The 23,500-nt window shown below is 31.5% G+C and overlaps 1 protein-coding gene across 2 annotated transcripts in view; it reads left to right on the forward strand.

The window, feature by feature from the left end:
- The window catches only part of LOC106478573 (sex peptide receptor-like), a 239,866-nt gene that overhangs the window by 201,755 nt on the left and 14,611 nt on the right, over positions 1-23,500 (forward strand). The window lies entirely within an intron of this gene.

Genomic DNA, 23,500 nt, shown 5'->3' on the forward strand with positions numbered 1-23,500 from the left:
TTCCCAAAGTGTGATTAGCAGGGAATGTAGTCAATAGAGTTGGACAGAGGCTTGTACAGGGTAAGATATTCTCAACAATAAACATTATTTAATAATATGGTGTTGTCGAAACTAGCGAGGCTAAGATTCACACTGAGTCAGAAGCTTAGGAAGCAACTGCGTGACAAGTTATCATGTAAACAGTCAGGAACAAGGTTAACCACTAGCCAAACGATAAGTGGTATGTATTCTTCTAGTTTATCTCCACAAAACATCCCGTCTTTAGTGGTGGGAGGATCATGACATGTGAGCAAATGCCTTCTTTACTGTCGAACTGTGCTACACACTGCAACCAGATACCCAGCGTGTACATATTTGGAAAATGACCGGGAAGCGACCTAAACTCAGTTTCATGAAGAAGACACGTGTATGGCGAGAGTGGCATACTAATCTGGCCAGAGATCAATAATGGTGACCATAATGGTCCTTTTGTGCTACGACATAGCACACCGAACGTTGTGCAATATAGGATTGCATCCTAGCAACCAGTCGTGTGCCTATGCGCATGTACAGGTGTTTATAACATTTTGCACCGGATAATAACTAACGTGTGTCCCCACAGTGCTCAACTGGTTAGCTACCTGCTATAAAAAGATTCCAGAGTAACTGGATTTTAAACACAGTAATCTCATAAGACGCTTATCAACCTCTCACGGTGGTGATAAACTGGAATCAGATGTGATGGAGGACTGGCCACATTACCACACCAGCTCATTCGTTAATATATTATACATTATTAATATGGTCATCGATATATTACTTTCATTAATGACCGAGGTGATCATGAGTTTTATAAACAAAAGTTTTATGATTGGACTGCAAAGTCTCTAGCATCAAAGCGAGCATTTGTGAACATTAGTATCTGTGACAATAGTAAACATTTGCATATCAGATCATTTTACTGGTCCACTGAAACTTTACAGCTCAAGTATGTCATTGACATCACTTGGTAATGCTAACTATAACTTTTCACAACGTAACAGCCAGGCTTAAAAAGCAAAAAATACATTATTTTGATCCCGAGATGTATTGAGCAGTGCAGCTCACAGAAGATCTATAGATATGGGATCATAGATAACAACCTCGTTCATATATAGCGTAAATGAAATAATATGAAATGATACATGACAATAGCTGACTCCCTTAATCAATCCTCTTTATACACTACAGCATTGAACAAGATTATGGCCATGCCGATTTCTGCACATCTGTACACGGCTTTAGGCATATCAAGAAAATAAAGAATATAATGCAAAGATAAAGCAAACAAGCTTATATCTTTGTTTTCTTATATCTGTGACATTACTTGAGTAAAATAGTTAAAGTGACATATCTTACATGACATAAGTATCACAATATTAGCAACAAATTCAACAAAAAAAACGTACGTTCGCAGTGTGTTGAAATGGATACTTACAGTTTTAATATAGCAATTATAGGTACTCCAACATGTTAGCTCAGAAGTCGAGCGCATACGAAATATGCAGTAAGAGAGTAAGAAAGTCTCTGAATTATGTGTTATACAAAAAAAGTAAATCTACCTTACAACGAAAGTTAAGTCATCTACTATTTACGAAAGCATAAATTAAGTTTATGGAAAGAGTTTCTGTATCTAGTTTTATTAATCTGATACAATTGAAAATAAAGTTCTGCTATAAAGCTTGATTAAATAATTTTACTTTTACCTAAATTCTCAGTATTACTTCTAGCCTAAATCTTATAACATGATTGGTCTTTCAAACATTACCTATCTCACCAGATAAAGATGTCCCAGCACGAAAATATTGAGGTACTAAAGCATTCTTCTGGAAATGCTGAAATAAGTTTTTGGTGCACAAGTCGCCACAGGAAATGAAACTAATGACTAATTACTTGATCATACATAAAAAAACACTTTTCATATCTGACTTTCTTTAAAGTAACTAAGTTCTATATGAACTTAATCTTGTGGTTAGCGTAAAGCAGGCAAGTAGTTTAATCTAAACATTTAAGAAAAAGGAAAAAGTTAAACATGCAACTTTTGGATACTTAATTGATATTCAGATACTAGGAAGGTTTTATTTTATTCTCTTAAGTAAATACTTTAAAGCTTTTTTATTCTTTTATTTTTTTCTTTCCAAATTAGAAAAAAAATCACGAATATGTTTGTAGGAGTTAACGTAACGTATATAGAAAAGAATAACTAATATTGAAAAACGAAATTAATATACTAAGCATATGGATTATAGATAACACTTATAATATAGAATGTTTTCTGAGTAACAAAGACGAAAGAAGTCAATGATCTTGTATACCATTCTTTGATACTAATTGACATTGGAAATACTTTACAATAGGTAATATAGGCTAATATATAGGCTTGTCCATTACATTCAAAGAAAAAAATACACTTTAACATCAAATATAGATTTTCATATATTTTGAATCAGTACCAATAGTTCTAAATTATTTTTTTTGTATTTTGCAAATTAGATACATTACTAACTTAAAAACAAGATTTTGTAAAATTTACATAAGATTTGTGAGTTATGTTTGACTTAAGTTAACCAGAGAAAATTTATAAGGAACGCCAACATCGAGACAGCAGCTCGTGAGAAGAGTGTTATAGAATTAATAATTCTATTATTTTTTGAGTTTACTTGCTGATTAATCAATATTCTATTACAAGTTACAGCTTTTACAGTAAGGAAGATTATTTTTTAGTACAGCTATGACGTTTCGATCACTCGAGTATTCATTCTCAAGTACACAAGTTTTAAGAAGGTTTTAGCATTTAAATCAACATTCAATAATCTAACAATGTATTTAAGTTTTAGAAATCATAGTGGTTAACTTATGCATGCGCATACCATTCGGCATGAATTGACAGATTATTTATTTATGGCTGAACAGAAAAAACAAACAATAAGTGAATAGATATAAAAAAATGTAGAATATGTTATGCGAGATATTCGCTTAAATTAAGAATATCTGGGGAAATAACAGTCAAAGCCATATAGAGATGTGTATGGGTATCTGTTAATTGTGAGAATATTTGATTTTATTAATAAGGCTTCTCTGTTTTTTTCTGTTAATGTCAGGTTCATGTTTTATTACAGTGATATTCTATCCAGAAAAACTGTTATTGATTTTGTTTATATGTTCATGGATTTGGGATTTGGGTTTTTGGTGCTTTTTTAACCTGAAGTTCAAGTTACATCCTGTTTCACTTGTGTAAAAGGCTGAGTAATTGTTACACTTTATTTTGTAATTGTTTCCTAGTGGGTTGAATTCGTTAGATAATTTTCTTAGCATGCACTTAATTTTCATTCCAGGGGTGAAAATTAATCTAGTCGTTATGTTATGGTTATATTAATTTGCTAATCTTTTCAAAATTTCTGATAAAGGTATATAGAGGATAGTGCAAGTGATTAGGCTTCCTTTGTTTTGTGGAGTGTTTTTCAAGTCTGAGTGTTTCTTAAGAGTCTCTTGCCTGTGTTTTTACTTAATTCGTTAGTAGTTTCTGGTTATATTAATTTGCTAATCTTTTCAAAATTTCTGATAAAGGTATATAGAGGATAGTGCAAGTGATTAGGCTTCCTTTGTTTTGTGGAGTGTTTTTAAAGTCTGAGTGTTTCTTAAGAGTCTCTTGCCTGTGTTTTTACTTAACTCGTTAGTAGTTTCTGTAACTACTTTAGTAGGGAACTGATTTACATTATTAAAGGATTGAGATAAGTTCGCAACTTATTCGTTGATGTTTTCTGTGGTGCATATTCTGATATCGTTAGTGTATGCTAAATTTAGGAAACGTTTTAGAGTGTCTAGCATCTGGTGAATTAGAAAAACCAACTTATGTAATTTTCGCTGTATGTGTTTTTTTCTAAGAATTTTAGTGGTGAAGCCTTTGGGGGTTCGTGTGATTTTAACGTTTAAACAATTTATCATGTAGTTGTTTTTATTATCAATTGTGAATTATATGTCTTTATACAAGTTGTTTATATGTTGAAGAATATTATTTGTTCATCTTGACAAGTATGCCCTATATAGAAAATATCAGAATACCTAGCACAGCAGTATGTCTGCAGGCATACAACGCTAGAAACCGGGTTTCGATACCAGAGCAGAGATAACCCATTGTGTATCTTTGTGCTTAATTACAAACAAACTATTCTTTTAAATCTTTTTTTTCATCAGTTCACTAGATATTTGTTTTTTATTCATTTCTTTCTATTGAAACTGGTTGATTAGAATATCTAACAATATCAGTATGAAATAGTACCTTACTTTTCATATTGAACATCAAGTTCTTAATACAAATAATGTTATCGGACATAACTTTATTTTCAATAAATAATTTTAAAGAATATTCTCTAGAGATTGTCAAAATATATTCAGTGGCAAATATATATCTATATTTTCGTGGAATTTCTGAAAACCCTTTTTCTCTTGTGCCATAACTACTTAAAAAGTATTAAAATAGAAAGCTCAGTACCCTGACAGCTAGGCCGCCCGATTCGCTATTTGCGGGTCGCTGGATCGAAACCAGTCGCCGAGCAAGTTTGGCTATTATAATGTACATGCTAGTCTCAATAGCTCTCATGTAGCTTTGCGTAAAAATTCATCAAAACAAAAACTATAAACTGGTTGTTTTTACGTGATAGAAGAGTTCTAGTAGATTCAGAAAAAAATATAATAATACCTAGTTAACAACAATAAAAAGTAAACTGTGTTATTCCAGTGAACTTATCAGTCCAACCCTCTTTTTGATATTATGGCAATAAATCTTCAACGAAATCAAACTTTCCTCTCATTCATGACAGTCTATTCAATGTAATCATTAGCTTCAAATTCATGAGCAACATATCGAGGACACTTGGCGCCATTTTTGACATTTTGTTCCGGTTAAGCATTTGTGTCTCCAGAAGGAGAAAAAAAAATGTGTTGCCTCTCTGTTTCTTTCTTAGATTAAACACGATTCACTCTACGATCGCCATTTTAAAGCACGTATCTTATTTTGCTCTTGCCTAAAACACATTAATTTTAACATACTTTAAGGCTGTTTATACTTTATTGAGAGGCCTCACGCATAAAATAAAATAGAATAATAATTTTACAAATGAAAACTGCGAATAAATTCAATTTTTTATTTGTTTTTGTTTGTTTATTTTTAAGGAGAACAGATTATACATATTATAATATTTTATTAGTCTTTGTTTTATTTTTTAAGGGATTGTAGCACAATTTCACAAATATAGAAATATTATAGTTCTTATGAAATAATCTGAAGCTTACTTTACGTAACAATGCTAATAATTTCGTAATTATGGATCGCTATTTATTTGTAACTTATCGCTGAGAAAAACAACGTTATTGCCCAGTTACTCGTTTCTTCTGATATAATTTTCGGTCTCGTCTGATTCCCGTAGACACCCAATGTAGAATCTGGTTAGTACTTGGAAGGGTGACCATCTGAAGAAACCAAGTGATGATGGTACTATTACTTTCTCCTCCCCCCCTCCAGTAGCACAGCGGTATGTCTGCGGACTTGTAACGCTATAAACCGGGTTTCGATACCCGTGGTGGGCAGAGCACAGATAGCCCATTGTATAGCTTTGTGCTTTCCTACAAACATATATTTTTTGTTTTCTTTTCTGTATTTAGTTAGCTCTGGTGAATCCGCAATTTTGCATTATATAACTAGGAAATAGCTATTGATACTCAAAATAAAAATAATACAATGAACGTCAAAAACAAAATACAATAACAAGAAAAAATATAGAAAGAAATTGATTTAAAAAAAATTGTAGGTTAAATGTCTGTTTCATGCTATTATAAGCATTAATCATAAAGTCCTTACCAGAAACGCTATCTAGGCGACAAATACATTCCACGTTAGTCAGTATGATAAACATGTTTCCAGCAGTGTAACGCTAACCGGGTTACAAACATATTGTAATCTGTTTCAAAGCTTTAGCTGCATTTTTGCAATAATAATAGAACGTTAAGCAAGGGTTGCAGACATAGGCCAAAGTAAATAAACCGATCTTTTTTACAAAGCTTCTTGGTTTATTCAAACAGCGTACCCTATACAATGATGTGTGAAAACCGTTTAATTCTATACGCAATCTTCATTTGTGTTGTTTATATGTTCATATTAAATGAATATATATTTTTTTTAGAATTCTCTAATAATCCTTGTGTGTTTCAATGTTTACCAAGTCAACTGTAAAATTCTTAAATCTGAATCATCTCATATTTGATTTTCTTCCTCGCTTGAAATATTGGCACAAAAACTTATTTGAATGATAAAAAAATAACTAAATTTACTACATTTGCTGAATAGTTTATAGATACTGCTTGTGGGTTGTTTTTTTTTCGAGTAAGACAGCAGATTTATATAGATTTGTTTACTTATTTTGGGTTTAAGCGCTAAACTATACAATCGGCTATTTGTGGTGTTATAAGTTCTAAAGCTCTGACTAATTCAACACACATGTTTGACCAAATCTGGACAAGCAAGTTCTAGCGGCATTATTACATCATGCGGGAAAGCGTTTAAAATATGGTCACCTCATAGCTTTGATTCTAATCTAAGAGGGATATAATAAATACAAATAAAAGAGAAAGCGCACAATAATTTTTGTTTACTTCTCATGATAAACATAATACATACGATTGAATAATAGCAAGTAACTTCACTGATTTTTTTAAGCCTCGTCTGGTGGCTGATTGGGGTAGGTATTATTAATGTTCCTGTTCCTTTCATAGTGGCCCTGCATGGCCAGGTGGTTAAGGCACTTGACTCGCAATCTGAGGGTCGCGGGTTTGAATTCCGTCCCACCAAACATGCTCGCTCTTTCAGCCGTGGGGGCGTTATAATGTGACGGTCAATCCCACTATTCGTTAGTAAAAGAGTAGCCCAAGAGTTGGCGGTGGGTGATGATGACTATCTGTCTTCCCTCTAGTCATTCACTGCTAAAATAGGGACGGCTAACGCCGATAGCCTCAGTGTAGCTTTGCGCGAAATTCAAACAACTTTTTATAGTTTTGCGTTCGCTTACAAACGTTCGGATGTATGTTATGATGAAAAAGTCACGATAAACATATTTTCCCAAGATTTGGACATCTTACGCCTAGTCCCCTGGTGACAATTTGTATACACTCTTGAGAACATGTTTCCTCTAGCCGTCTAGCGTATAGTTTATGCATTATGAATGCTTTGGTTTGAATAAGAAATAAAAAAATACAGGTTCTTTCAAGTCGCCTTTCCTGATCTCGTCCCGAGGGAAATAATGCCATTTCAGTAAAATTTAAGAGTATCAATAAAAAAGAAATGTTAGAGGATTGTTACATTCTGACCTTATTATTATTATTATGGACCACCTTTAAAAACTGTGGCTGAATTTTCAATTTATTGTACGAACTATCTCATGTTGTAAGCTTTTAACTAAGGTTTTTACAAAAATAGCTATATGGTACAAGGTTGTACGAAAAATAAATTTTATAGTAACGTTTTTCTTTATTTTGATTTCTTTAGTAGTCGAAATTTATTTTACAAATTTCACCCGAAATTTTGCATGTGACAACAATGTTTATAATAGAATGGAAACAACATAATTGACTTTACCAGACAGATCCACATTTGAGACAGAAAGAAAACTATGTTGATCATTGTTTAGAAAAATGCAAATATATATAACTATTTTTCCCAACTATATGTTATATAAATTCAGCATTTTGTTAAATAAAGGCATACATTTACGTTACACACAAACAGCACAATTACTAGCGTTTCAGAGATTATCTAACCATTATACCTAGCTTCAGAGATTATCTAACCATTATACCTAGCTTCAGAGATTATCTAACCATTATACCTAGCTTCAGAGATTATCTAACCATTATACCTAGCTTTAGAGATTATCTAACCATTATACCTAGCTTCAGAGATTATCTAATCATCATACCTAGCTTCAGAGATTATCTAATCATCATACCTAGCTTCAGAGATTATCTAACCATTATACCTAGCTTTAGAGATTATCTAACCATTATACCTAGCTTCAGAGATTATCTAATCATTATACCTAGCTTCAGAGATTATCTAACCATTATACTTAGTTTCAGAGATTATCTAACCATTATACCTAGTTTCAGATATTACTTAACGTTATACATAGTTTCAGAGATTATCTAACCATTATACCTAGTTTCAGAGATTACCTAACCATTATTCTTAGTTTTAGAGATTATCTAACCATTATACCTAGTTTGAGAGATTATTAAACGTTATACCTAGTTTCAGAGATTATCTAGCCATTATACCTACCTTAAACAAAATACATATCTAAACTCACTATCGTAATAAAAAACTTACTACCATCACAAGGGGGAGGAGAGAAGTAATTCTAAAGAGGCGATAGTTATAACAATAATTAATTAGCAATTCTTATGTATTTTAAACTTACTAACGCTTTATCCCTATAACTTTGCCGGTCCTACAGAATAGATACATTATTTACTCTTCTCACCGAGTACTACGTACTCTAATTGTATTTCTGTCTGTTCTGTGTGTCAACAATTTTTTTTGAAAATATCTCTCAAAGTAAGGAGAATTTTATATTATTCTATCACTTTTCTGTAGATTTTACAGTAAACACAATTACTGTGTACTATTTATATATATATACGCTGTATATGTTAAGATGCGTGTGTTTATGAAATAACAACAAAAAAAAATACATTGAGACCAATGACAAGCACAATTCTAACTGTACGGTAGTAGTTAGGTTTGTAATATGTCGTAAAAAAATATATTTTTTGACACAAACCCAAACTTGAGATAAATAATGTATTTGATTTCGAGTTACACGTAGTTTGTAACTATGGCGACCACTTTAATATATCCTCTCATACGTTATTTATTATTTCGTTAAACTGACAACGTAACGTGTGAGGATATCAAGTATTGGCCTGTTGTATTGTATATTGTATATCCTTTTAATTGCTATACCCAAAAATATTTGGTATATGTAACAGGATTAAATGTCAAAGGCTTAAACGTGATGTCTGTGTTTAAGTACATACGACTCAGCAACTTTCCTAAGTTATGTGTAAGAAAATATTACTTTTCACCCAACTTATAGAGGACAACCATGTATTTATCTATGGTTTCAGTTGGCGTTGTGTTTAGTTAACCTAAAGTCAAAGACAATTTTACGTTGCTCACCTTTAGTAGCATAAGCAGTAATGAAAACTTGTAAAAACACTTAAACTTAAGAACTAGGATCACTCTCTGAAAAAAAAAAACTATTATATTATTATCCAGTTTCACAAAAATTATAATGTAATTATTGGGACATATATTATTCCTAAATTAACATCATTTTAATGAATTACGTCCAATGTTATAGAACGTGTGACTTAAGTTGAAACGTCTGGGATAATATCGTGTTTAATACATGTTTGAAGTCAATACAGTCATTAAAATCATATACCAGATAAATAACTATTTAGTGCTAACTGACTATCTTGTTACATATATATATATATTTATATACTTTATTTGGAAATTATCATATGCATAATAAAATATATAACATTACTATACACGTGCAAAGTTTGTGATCATATATATTCATTTCAAATATACTTAAAAAACCTATGCCCACTGTAAACCTCAGTTATAGATTGGAAATATTATAAATATTAATTGCTTAGTACTAAAACTTTACAATATAATTTTACTAAACACATGTGATTAATAGTCTAAATATAGCTTGCTCAATCTATCAAAAATGAAGCCTTGTTTTGTTTTGTGTAGTGTAAGATTTTAATTACATAACTGTCAGGCCGAATACTAAAGATAGGATATTAGTAATATAGAAAACGATGAACTGAATTTTTATACTTGATTATCATCGTCTGCATGTAGATAATTCATAATTTTTACATTTCACTCGAATAGTTAGGACTGCAAATGTACAAAATCGTTTGGTAAATATGTAAAGACATGTATATTTTTTTACTTAAATATAAACTATTAAGTGGACATACGATGTGTAATTATTGTCATTTTTATCAAATATATTAAAAGTGTTCAACATAGATTTATACTTTTCAAACAGAAAAATCCCATTACCTTAATATTATTAAGTAAAATCACTCTTTGTTTATCTCTAATATTGAGTGTTACAATTATTATATTTTCGTCATCTGTAATGGGATATAATAATGCATGAATAGTAATGTACCAGCGAAATAACTGTCCAGAACGAGCAAACAACAGAAGTGAAGGGCTGAAAGGTGAGCATGTTTGGTGGGGTGGGGATTCAAGCTCACGACCCTCAGACTGCGAGTCAAGCTTCCTAACCACCTGGCCGTGACCTGTCAAACACGAGTAAACAATTGAAGTTAATAGTACATAGTGCATGAATAATAAAGTATTAAAACAAATTGTCTTCCATGGTTGAGAAAACAATGAAAGAAAATAGTACAAAGTGCATGAATAATAAAATACCAGCAAAGTGCTTGTCAAGGACGAGCAAAATACATGAATAATAAAGTATTAAAATAAAGTGCTTGTCAAGAACAATAAAACAACGGAGGATAATAGTACAATATACATGGATAATAAAGTATTAAAACAAAGTGCTTTTCAAGAACAATAAAACAACGGAGGATAATAGTACAAAATACATGGATAATAAAGTATTAAAACAAAGTGTTTGTCAAGAACAATAAATCAACGGAGGATAATAGTACAAAATACATGGATAATAAAGTACCAACAAATTACCTTCCACGAACGAGCAAATAATGTTCTAGACAACTTTTTATACTCTGTAAGGAAATATGTGGGCCTGGCATTGTCTGGTGATTAAGACGCTCGAATTCGCAATCTGCAACATTCTCGTTCTTTGAGCTCTGAGGTGTTATAATGTTAAGGTCAATCCCACTATTTGTTGATACAAAAGTAGCCCAAGAGTTGGCGCTGGATGGGATTGGCTAACTTCTTTCCCTCAAGTCTTTCACTTCTACATTATGGACGTATAACGGGAGAGGAGATGGATTGTTTCTATGTTTGTTTGTAATTAAGCATAAAGCTACACAATAGGCTATCTGTGCTCTGCCCACCACGGGTATCGAAACCCGGTTTATAGCGTTGTAAGCCCGCAAACATACCGTTGTGCCACTGGGGGGTGGAGTGGAGTAGATAGACCCCACCTGGTAAAATATTTCCAAAAATCACCGATGGTACATCAGCATGTGACGTGCCCCACGGTCGGAAGTGGCTCGGAACTAAAAAAAAGGAACATGTGAATTTAATATTCTGATTAAAAAAAACATTGTAAACATTTTATATTGTTGTTATCACAAAGTTTAATCAGACACAGAAAATAATATATTTTTGTAAAGTCGGTTGAATTTTAGATATGCATACACATACACGTATTTCTCACAACCTTTTTGACTATACTGCTAATTTGAATACTTGAGATAGTTCCTCACCTATATCTCCTATACAGTTACTAAATAATACTTTATAAATCAAGTGCTGTTGCGATTAAATTTGACTTATGATTTCCTGTCCATGAAACTGGAACACCTACATAAACGTTCTCTGGATGTAACTATTTACGAAATTCAATTGGATTTTTTAACTAGATGCTCAATGATGTTTTGTGTTAAAATATAGTACTTTCAGTCAAGTACTTTTAGTACTATAACAAAGCTTTTTTTTCATATTTCATGAAAGTTTTGTTCAATAAATTAAATTCATAGTTAGCAAATGTTCCCTCTTTTCTATTCTAGACTACTGATCGCACTAAATAATCGCGTTATATTCTAAAAGTACATTTAATGCATAGTTATCACATCTATTCTAAGAAGTTGTTGGTTAATTAGTCGTGCTGACATATACATCTTAAAGACACTTAAAGAAGCCTATATGAGCTCTTACTGCTACCAAACTCCATTATTAAAAACTCAACTATTTTATTCCAATATAGCAAACATGATACAGTAACACAACTAATAAGTTTACCGTGTCTTCAATTTCATGACGGCATAAAGCTGTTAATTCCTGATCTGCAGAAATAAGTTAAATATTTAGTAGCTAAAAATATTGTGTAATATGTTTTTTACTTTTAATATATTATTCACATACTAAAAGGAAGGGCGGCAGTTAAAAGCCAAAAGGTTAATGCGTCTTTCTATGTAAAATGGTTTCCGTTTTATAAATTATTCTGGAAACAAGAACGATAGATTGCCACCAACTACGGTCCAACAAAAGCTTAAGTTTGTACATTTGGGAACATTTCTAGAAGGTTAACGCAGAAAATGGCTTGCGCCACCTTAAAAATGTTCAATCGCCAACATTTAATGATATGTTAGGATGTGAGATAATTCAATATATCAACGTATCTTAGAAACTCAAAAGGTATAGCATTTATACGTTACAGTTTCATTTATTTTACCAAAATACATCTTCCGCTTTTACTTTTTCAAATATATGTTATTAAAATTCTAAGAATAAAAAGGAATGTTGGAAAAGAGAATGGAAGTATAAGTTTATATTGTTATTATGTAATATACTTTAAATTACTCTATTTAAAAAATTCAAAAACGAAAGACGTTTGATCATGTACAAAGATTTATATAGAGAGCGAAACAAACCACTAATGAAATTTCTGTTTTACTGAAGTAATACAGTTTTCATTTTATTATCTAAGAAAATATATGTCCAAATCATTTTTTAAATGAACAAGTAAAACTTATGAGGCATGCTCTTTATCGTGCAGATTCCATGAAATGGGCAATAATCACGCAACAAAGTTTTGTCATTAATAGATTGAAATATTTATCTGGTTTAAATTATATAAGTTGTCCAAGTTTAAAAGTAGCTGTACGAATAAAGCATATTTTACACTGATTTAAGGACAGTTATTTTAATATAATATTTGCTACTTGCAACCAGAACAGTACTTTATGGAACACATCCGTTCTCAGGTATGGACTACTGACCAAAGTGAAGGCAGGCGCTCAGCAGCACTTGTTGACATGAAGGCTTTGTCTGACTTTGAACCATATAACAGTATTGACTGTGATTTTTATAACGTAACTACAAAAGAAAAGGCTTAACGCGTTCAACAGCACCAAGCGCGAAACTTGGATGTCACGATTTACAATCTAACACGATAATTACTAGGACACTTCCAGCCCCTTAACATAATCCATCAAGCTTTTTGTTTCTTCCGGGACTAATGCACGACTATAAGACACACAAGTGTGCACTAAGCTTCATAAGGAGCTTACTCGACATAATTTCAAGTTTAATATACTTTCTGAGATTGATATAAACATAAAGAACCTGATGTATATAAATTATATATGATTGTAGAAAGAAATAGAAAAGTTAGTTGGAACTGTAGATAGAAACGAGGACGATTAAATGTATATACGACACATGCGCAGATAGATATGTCTTTTAAAAAACAAACTTATATTTTATTATCGTTAACAGAGGCGTTTAAATATGTATATTTAACGAGTTAAATCATTACTATATCGTTGATATGTTGATGATATTCTTATCATTAAAGGCGATATCAAAATGGTTTATACAATAGTAGAGTGAAAATACTATTGTGTAATCAAAGCTCCTTCCTTCATATTTATGATAATTTAAACAACTGTAACTTACACAATCCGAATGATTTTTTTTATGCCAAAGAAAAAGGTTAGTAAAGGTTATACTACGCAAGCTTAGTTCTCATTAATCCCACGGTAAGTCGTTATACATAAGTTATTCATTACTCTAAAATACGCACTTTGCTTTTGAACGTGAAATATTCGGAAAAGTCAACTTAAACCCTTTTCTAATTAAATGAAGATATATGTCTGGAGATAATCAATAGAATAATAGCATCGAATACTTTATTATAAATATATTTATTCTATTATAAGATCAGCTTTATTTCGCTGGTAGGAACTGTTCCAATAATTTCACTAAGAAGTAGGCTAACAAAATCCACATCACGATAACTGTCTAGAAGAGCAGAGTCAGAATATATTAAAGCATGTTTATCAACCATGCTTTATCAAAGTTAAAATAATTGTTGCCTACTGATCATCTATCCTGGCGAGCCTAGTTCCAAGGTCTTAATAACTTTGAATTATTATTTCTGAAACCAGAAAAAACTAGAAGACAATTGTTATTAAGACAAAGTGTTAATGTTGCTGTTGAAACCTTTGAACACGTTGTTGCTTTATTACCAAGTCGAACTGATTCTATTCTGAAGAAACATATTTGCTCAATATCATACTAAGCCATTTAGGACGTGTGATCCCGTTTGTTTGCCCAACTTTTTTATATAACACACGATCATAAACATATGCGACTGATTTATTTAACAGCTGATTTTCATAACTCTTTCTTATTCCATGAAACACGAGATTCTAGCTTTTTGGTTTAAATTTGAGTAAGTATGTGTTCTTGAGTTGTTTTATTCAGCACTGAAACCTTCATAACACTGATTGTGTTGAGAGACAAGTCATTTTGTCTTCAAGATTCACAGTCGTAATTCTCAATTTTTACAGCTCTCGTTTTTGTTAGTGGTATCTTATTGGTATTTCTTTTATGTGTCAATCTAGTAATGAACTCGATTCAAATAGCTACTATATAATAAAGTTTTCTTTTTTAAATTACTTTAAAGAAACGTGCAATCATCTTTCTTAGTCATTTACGAATTCTATTTTTATTTCGTAACTACATGCATAAACAAACTGTCTACACAAAAATGGTAAATACAGATGGTGGAAAACTCTAGGAAGCCAGAGGGCTACTCATTTCACTCCCATTATAAGATCTACACTGAAAGCTAAACACGTATATCTATTTTTTAATCTTTTGTAAGCGAAAGAGATTTTATACAGTGTCGCCAAATTATTCAGGTTTTTCTTCTTTGTGTGTCAATTTTCTAGTCTTGGCGATGTCTCTAAAGTCTTAACATAAAATGATAGAATAAATTCAAGTTGACGTAAAGACACAGGGCTGTTAATAAACCAATGTGGTGTAAATCTGTGACACGTCAATTGTTAGAGTGAATGAACAAGTTGATTGCATCTGTTGTTGTTGTTTTTGATTATGCACAAAGCTACACAAGGGCTATCTGTGCTCTGCCCACCACGGGTATCGAAACCCGGTTTCTAGCGTTGTAAGTCCGCAGACATACCGCTGTGCCACTGGGGGGCTGATTGCATCTAAGGTTTATTTACCAAGAAATCTGCCTACTGTTCAAAGTTTAAATTTGTAGTCCAATGTATTATAGTGTATTTGGAAGAATTGCTACAGGCATATCTATACACCCCTTAAATCTGTCTGTATGAATGTTGTTAATACAAGTCTGGCTGTCGTATTAACCCGATTACTGGTGATCGTGATAACTAGAATCGAATCAGTATGAGATTTCCTATGGAAAGATGAAGCTTCGGGTGACTTGAAGATAATATAAGAGAAAACAAGTATAATTAATCCGATTCTTTTTTCAACCATTTGATCAATACTTAAAGTATGCAAACTATATTTAATCGTGCTGGTTTGAGCAGTATGGAAAGAAAACAGAGATGAAATAGGTTTTAACATTCAATATCATGTGTATTATTTCTTTTCCCTCTATAACTCTATATGATTTCGTTTTGAAATCCTCACCTAACACATTCAAACATGTCTAATACATATATGTGTAAATACTTGTATATATAACTCCTGCACAGTGTTGTTAATTAGCTTCAATAAGTCAATGTAACAAATGATTCAACACCCGTGGTTGCAAGTATTTATCATTAAATAAAGGAATAATTCTACAAAGAAGGTTATTATATTTAATAGGTAACAAAAATACCTATTGCTTTGAACAAAAACTCCATTGTCATATTCCTCAACATTCTTTAAACATGTTTTAAGCATTCCTTTTGAATTCTACTTGGTGCCGAACGTTACTGCCCTATAAAGCTCCACAATGGCTCAGGCGTTAGTAAATGGGTTTATAACGCTAAAATTCGCGTTTCGATACTCGTTGTGGGCGTAGAACAGATAGCCCATTTGCAAAGATCTACGCTTATAGAGCTTTTCAACGGGAAGTTTCAATATATATAGTTAAGATTCAAAGTAACGTTTTTGAAAGCGTTTTTTATGACTTTCTTGAAATATCAGTTATTTCCTAGACACTAGAATAAATTTAATCAATGTTAAATAAATGGCGTATTCCCTCTGAGAAAACATAATTAAACAACAAAATAGCATTAAGATACGAACTATATCGTTGGTATTTCAAGTGAAAAGCATCTTGTTTACTTTATAACTCACGTTTTTTCCTTCTTCATTATATTTATACATAGTCACTTTTTATATAGAGTAATATTGCATCATTTTATTTACTTTTCGTGTGTAGATGCAAAAATCCTTATTACTACCGTGCTTTACTTGCGACTCGAAAAAGGCAAAAGTTGTTAAACTTTAAAAGAGCACGTACTCTATCGTTTAATACCTACAACTATGTACTGTTCGATGTTGTTGCTATAGCAACATAACAAGCTTCGACGTCAACAGTACTGCATAGCAAATTTATAAGCTCTCTTTTTCCTAACTTGATTCCTTGCACTCTTTCAGATTTAGGCATTCGAATATTGTGAAATGTTAAATCAGTCATGTGCTTACTATATAAACGACTAAAGTATCAAATTTGATTATATAAGCACAGTTGAGGAAAATAACTCTTCAAAAGTAAGGAGACGAAATGGTATCGTAATTCGTTTGGTCCTAAAAGCAGTCATTAAGATTCATCTTCAGAGTGTAGTGCGTCGCCCAAAAATAGATCTCGACAAACTATCCTGTGTAACTTGCGAAAAAAAGAAATACATGCCGTTGTCGTTAGAAACGCTAATAGGTATCTTAACGAATAATGCTTTACTTTTAGATCTATCGCGTGTTATCCAGCCTACTTTTCATATATTGCTTCAGAGGATTGATAATACATCTTTTAAAGTTATCAAAATATCTTACACGCTAAAGTGCAGAAGGTTGGGAAAACTTTGAATTATAATGTGATATAAGCTCTTTTTTTAAAAAAAGAAAAAAGCGATTTAATCGCAGATTCCATTTTGCGAGTCGTGAATATTCTATAAGGTTTTCATAAGTAGTTTTGTACATTACCTTCTCTTTCTAGTTTTATTTCATAAGCGAATTTGATAATAAGCATATAATCGTATTTACTTAATTAGAAGTAATAACGCGATCCATGTTTTTAAAACAGTAGCAAACGAAAGTTATCTATCTGGATCTATTCACGATTTAACGACTTAATTATTCGAATCAAAGTATTTTTATATAGATAGTTAAATGTCTTAAATATTTAATTTATCTCTATTTTCCTTAGATTACTAAGAACCTTACATTTTCTGTTTTCATAACCATATGTGCGTATGATTTTTTCAAGAAGTATGGTGTCCTGGAATGTCAAATACTACTTTACTGTATATCTTTATAGAGTTTTTTTTTTCGTGGGGTGGGGGTTGAAAAAGAAAATTGAGATTTATATATATATATATATATTTTCATACATATATAAATATATTCTTAAGACAATATCATCTAACTATTAATGTTCATATACATGACAGTTAAACATAAAACAATGTTCTTATTGAGAATAAAGGTGTTAATTTACGTTATTGTGAAGACTTAGTTGAGCATTAAAGATGTTTTTGTTAAAAGCAAGAATAATAGGTCTCTAAACAGTAGTAAAAATTCAACAGTTTTACTGTTTACGTGTTAATACGCTTAAAAATGTGAAAAAGTGAGCCTAATAAATACACATATATATATACATTGTTAACTTTAACGTCGTACAGACACAAATCAGAACATATATAAATAGTTTTTCTGCTTACAATACTTATTCATAGAAAAGTATTAACTAATTAAAACTTACATGCTCTAATATTTAGTTTGAGAAACACAAACAACAGCATACGTACAGCATCTATGACAAACACTCAAATTTTCACAAGGTTTCTGTAAATTCATACTAGTTGAAATATGACAGGTGTTAGAAATTATTTCTCCTTAAACAGTACGCGCTCAGAAGTGTCTTCCCACGATAATAAATATCGAACAAATCACAATAATTCAAAACTCGCAGTGTGCATAATATTGATACAAATATATGTGACGATTTGATGATTTGATTAGTAAAAGCCCAAATGGAAATGAAATATGAAGATTGTCATTTAACGTTATAAGATGCTATAAGCCAAAACATAGATGTATTTTGGTTGTGGTTCAACTATACCACATGACAGGTAATGCTCACATTTCGAAGCAATATGGGTCTAAAACAAGATGCATAGAAATTGACTTTAAGATGTTACAATTTCTAGCAGAAAGGTTTACAATAAAAATTTGATAAACTTTAAAGTACTATACTAGAGTTTTGCATTCTTACAACCACCAGTAGCGCAGACACACGAAGCAAATCGTCTCTCAAAGCGAATAGATATAGGTTTCGGTCAGACTCTTTGTATTCCAGAAGATTTCTTCATAAAGTTGTTTAATATTGAATACGAAATCAAAGTCATATTAACAAATTTGTAATAACTGAAAACAATGGGTTGTGCTTTGACGATGTAGTCAAAATTGAAATTACTGTCAAACTCGACTCCCTCGTCCGATTACTTACCTATTTAAACTCGACCAGTGGGTGGTCCAGTTGAGCTCTTTCAAATTTCATCGAGTTTCATACTATTCAACTTTCTAAATAGTTTCTTTACCCCTGAAGAAGATAATTAAATATTACAAATTCATATGAAACAGCTGAAGTATTTCCAGCAATAAAATACGACCTGAAAAAAGAAACTTGAGCATTTAAATATTAAATTATTCTTCGTAAAGTCCGATGTCTACACGGAAAAAAGAAAGTCGGTGTGTAATTATATTTAAAAATTTATTTAGTAAAAAAAAAAATTGATATGTAATTAAGTTCAGATAACTAGAATTGTTGCTGTGCTTATGTACGATGAAGAGCCTACTAATTAATTAATTCGAAAATACAATTCCCCTCAACTTAATGACCGTAACAGTTACATGATGATAACCCGATACTATGGATCGAAGCGTTTTAATAATTAAAATAAGAATTTTCCTACTGTAAAAGTAGTTGTTGCTGTGTTTGTTTTGGCGCAAAATCACACAATACTCGTTGTTCCTGCTACGGGGATATAATCTTGAGTTTCATAAGTCCCGTAGGTTACCACTGAGACTCTGGAGAACACCAACCGGAAATTAAAAGATACACCAAACCGTGCAAAAACTAAAACACGATAGAATGTATTTTGTGAACGATTTAAAAAATATATAATACATTCTAAGTTTTAAAAAGTTAGCCTTAAGAATTTTGTTTCATAATTAAGTACAGTTAATTCGTATTTGCGCAAACACACTGGTAATATTTGATCCCCATAGAGTTCAGATGAAGAAACTTTGTTCCTTCATTTTGTAGATACTTATCGAAATATTTACCTTAAGTACAGTTGAATTATAAAATCATTGTTGTTATATCTCATAAATTATACATATGTAAATATATATATATATATCTGTGTGTATGCGTGTGTATTATTTACTGGAGATACATACAATTGCATGACATTAACAAACGACAGTCCGTACATTTATTATTTTCATGATCATAGAGCAACAACAGATCTCGGAGTTATAGAAGATATAAAGTAGAAAACATTTTAAAATGTAGAAAAAATATATATTTATAATCAAATTTAACAACAGGCTATTAAATGATCTAACGAGAATGCCTTATAAATTACTCCAGAAATTGGAATAATTTAATTTGACCATCAAAATCTTTCGATGAATTGGAAAGCAGTATTTTAATTTATATTGAACGTTTAGTTTTATTAAATAAAATAATAAAACCTATGTTATACTAAGCTTAAACTAAAAGAAATTCACTAATTAATTAGATAACTTATAAATATCAATATATTTTAAAAGAAAAATAATTATATCTATATAAATATAATAGTACTGTATGTTGTATGTCCACGTAACTACTTCGCTGGGTGTAGATAGATCTTCATCAAAATTGGTGTGGTGGTTCATTAGGTCCATGCTGGGGTACATACAAATTTTCATTTAGCATTTTGCGGTTTTTACGGGCGTTTTTGCATTTTTTATCACTACATCTCCTCCTGTAGTTGGACCTTCACTCAATTTGGTATGAAGGTTTACTAGGTCCGTGTGGAGATATATTCAAAATTGCGGTTTCACACTTTGTGTTTTGCAGTTTTTATGGGCGTTTTCGTTGTTTTTTTTTTTTACAATTACACATAAATGAAGCAACTTTTCATGTCCTAAGATTGCCTTTTCTTAATCATGAATTTTCATAACTTCCGTAGATATTAAAGAAAGTTGTATGTGTATTTCAACTCTTATCCACGTTTTCTTGTGTGTGTTGTATTCAAGTCATTGTTTAGATTCTACAGTGCAGTAGTAGTAGTGAGCGAAAAGAATGGTATATTGATAATACACAGTTTACGGAAATTTTTGCTTATCGCATTTAAATATATAGTTTTTCAAGTGGTTAATACTAAAGACAAGTAAGTTTCAAGTGTTTTTCAAGATGAACTTCAGTTATCGTTCAAGCTCATTTTAAAGTTTCTTTAAAGCAGTGTACTATTTGAAGGGACATGTAATTCCGACGAATTTGTTTTAAAGAGGATGCTTTAAATATTTCGCTTCATTTGACTCAGTCGAGGATAAGTGTGAACTAACAGCTAACGTTTTTAATGGATTCCAATATGTTTTTTCTATATGTGATGAAATTGGGTTTCCTTTAAACTGAAAAAGATGATTTAACAATATTTTTGTATATGACGAAATAGACAATATTAAGTTTAAAACACAGAAGGTTAAATGAATTTATTTGAAATCAAATGGCAGGTTTTTAAACATGTTAATGCCATTTACTGAGAATTTTTAAACTTGTCCTTTATATTAAAAATCTATAGATAGGAATAAAATTGTAGATGTAAAGCTGTAGAAGTACAAGTGTTATGTAAAAGTAAAAATTAGTTAACACTCCACAAACTTGAGATTATTTACCTACTTCTAATTCTCTAGTAATGTTTAACTTTAACGTTATCTGTTTCATAGTGAAGTTAAAAATATTAAATATAAAAAATATAGCGTTTAAAAAGTGCACATACATTTAAACGTGGTGTTGGTTATGTTTAATAACATTTCACGTGAAGTAGTTAAAAATTAAAAGACAAAACATATTTCACTATTTTCATCATGAAAGGACACTTTCTTGTTGCCTTAGTTCGAAATCGTTTGTTTATTTGTTATTTCAATTTCGCACAAAGTTACACGAAAGATAAGTGCTCTAGCCGTCCCTAATTTAGCAGCTAGTCAACACCACCCACCGCCAACTCGTGAGCTACTCTTTTACGAACGAATAATCGGAAATGATCGTCACATTATAACGTCCACACGGCTGAAGGGGCGAACATGTTCGGTGACGGGGATTTTACCCGCGACTCTCAGATTGCCAATCGAGCGCCTTAACCACCAGGCGATGCTTTGCTTTGATTTTAAATGTTGAAAAACATACATGTTATGAATATCATAAAATTTTTAGGCCAAGTATAAAAAATATTTTTGCTCAACAAAACGTTCTGGTTCTTCTCACTTCTCACATTTTATTTATTGAAAAGGTGAAACACTCAACGCTAAAACAAACGAAATTTAGATTTTTGTTAAATAAGCAAATTGAGAATTCTCTGAAAAAACACAACATCAACAGAACCTCAGTCTCTTTGATGTTTATTTATTAACTACATTACAGCATTTCCAACATTTGTTTTTTCTAATTCCGAATCAGAACTGAGCTGAATAAACATACTGCCAGCTACATTTAGCTGTCAAACTAGATGCATTGCTTCCCACTGCTGATGGGAAGTACATATGTTAAAATGTTCCACTTACTTTTAACTCAAAATAGGAGTACTTCACAGCTATATTTGTAGTGATCTATACTACTTTAAAATAAAATATTAGTTTAAATGAATATTTTTAAATAAGCTATCAAACTTTTCAAACAGTCCATCTGAGGTTGCATATGTTATCATAGTAGTAGATTCCCGTTGAAAGAATTCAACTGTAATTTTCCTAAAAAATAGTGTTGAATTAATAAATATGTGAAGTCTTCACAGTGGCTTGGATCATAGCGTATAAGGCTTGGCATGGCCTGGTGGTTAGGACGCTGGACTCGCAATTTATTTGCCCTTTCAGCCGTGGGGGCTTTATAAAGTAACGATCAATCCCACTATTCGTTGATAAAAGATTTGGCGGTGGGTGGTGTTGACTAGCTGCCTTCCCCTTAATCTTTCAGTGCTAAATTAGGACGGCTAACGCAGTGTATTATTGCACCAAAATCAAAATAAACCAAACCATCGTGCGTATTCATTGTTTAGTGGACCGTTTATTACAGTCTTTTGTCATTTCAATAAAGAAAATTGCATTACGCTTGTTTTTAAGCAAAGAAGACTGAATAAAATGCATTGTTGGCAAAATTGTTTAGACTTCTATGCAATCAGTGCTTCGCTAAATAGCGCGGGAATTTTTTCCGCTGAATATACCCATCATCCATTGCATAGAAACCCAAACAATGTTGCCAACAATGCATTGTATTCGGTCTTCTTTGATTAAAAACAAACGCATGTTTTTTGGTTTTTTTTCTTATTGAGATAGCGCTACTTTATTGAAATCCTTGGTAATTTTTACTTTTCTTTTGTTTACAACTCAAGATTAATAAATTATTAATGAAACAAATACAAAATATAAATTATAAAATATTAATTAACTTTATCACAATGCGATAAGCAAGCCTAAGGTACTACTTTATTTTTGTAACTATGTCTGAAGTGAAGAAATAGTGTGAAATCACATGGCCTAGGCTCAAGTACGTAAAGTTTCTCACGAAAGAAAAATTATCAATTCAATTTCAAACCTCAAATATTTCAGAATTAAACAAATTTGCTGTTATATCAAAGAAGTTTAAAAAATACTTTTTGAATCAACGTCGAAACTAAATTAAGATATTAAATATATGTTTTCACATTCGCTGTTTAGACAATTAATTTTACACTTTCAGTACAAAGACTGACAACAATATCACCTCATACTTGAAAACACCATTCTATAACATCCAATAATAGTTAAAAAAACATAAAGAAAACACTTACTAACATCTATAATAGTTAAAAATCACTCGATAACATCTAATAATAGTTGGTCCCAGTATGGCCAGGTGGTTAGGGCACTCGACTCGCAATCTGAGGGTCGCGGATTCGAATACCCGTCACACCAAACATGTTCGCCCTTTCAGTCGTGGGGGCGTTA

The sequence above is a fragment of the Limulus polyphemus genome, unplaced genomic scaffold, assembly GCF_000517525.1.
Source record: "Limulus polyphemus unplaced genomic scaffold, Limulus_polyphemus-2.1.2 Scaffold226, whole genome shotgun sequence".
Taxonomy (NCBI): domain Eukaryota; kingdom Metazoa; phylum Arthropoda; class Merostomata; order Xiphosura; family Limulidae; genus Limulus; species Limulus polyphemus.